Source organism: Octopus bimaculoides, chromosome 30 (genome assembly GCF_001194135.2).
Source record: "Octopus bimaculoides isolate UCB-OBI-ISO-001 chromosome 30, ASM119413v2, whole genome shotgun sequence".
Lineage (NCBI taxonomy): Eukaryota > Metazoa > Mollusca > Cephalopoda > Octopoda > Octopodidae > Octopus > Octopus bimaculoides.
This window is the reverse complement of record NC_069010.1, coordinates 9,587,255-9,587,833: the sequence shown is the minus strand read 5'-3', so window position 1 is coordinate 9,587,833 and position 579 is coordinate 9,587,255. Positions and strand designations below refer to the sequence as shown.

General features: G+C 37.1%; 1 protein-coding gene across 1 annotated transcript in view; it reads right to left on the bottom strand.

The window, feature by feature from the left end:
• LOC106879217 (uncharacterized) overlaps positions 1-579 on the bottom strand; it is a 5,436-nt gene that overhangs the window by 3,050 nt on the left and 1,807 nt on the right. The window lies entirely within an intron of this gene.

Below are 579 nucleotides of genomic sequence, written 5' to 3'. Positions count from 1 at the left end.
AAACTGTTCATCCATGCGTTATTGTAGTGAAACTACTTGAAATGATTTAGAAGAACTGAGACTCAAACAAAAATATAGATTGTATATAATCTGGCAAAGGGATGTGTGATCATCATTATAATGATATCTATATAGATTGAGAAGATGTGTGGCTTAATGGTTAGGGTACTTGGCTTGTGGTCATAAGGTCGTGATTTCAATTCCTGGTGGCATATCGTGTCCTTGAGCAAGACACTTTATTCCACACTCCTCCCCTCCACTCAGCTGACAAAAGTGAGTTCTACCAGTAATTCAAAGGGTCGGCCTTTTTACATTCTGCGTTATGCTGAATCTCCCTGAGTATTACATTAAGGGTTCATATATATGTGGAGTACTCAGCCACTTTCACGTTACTTTCATGACCAACCTGTTTCCTTGATTAACAAACTGGATCTCTCATCGTCCTAACCGATGGATTGCCAGTTATCTATATAACTATATAGATTGTATTTGAGAATAGTTGATATTATGGTAGTTCCATGAGCAATCACAGAAAAATGGTACCAGGTCCAGTACCAAATACTAACAATAATTTCTTTT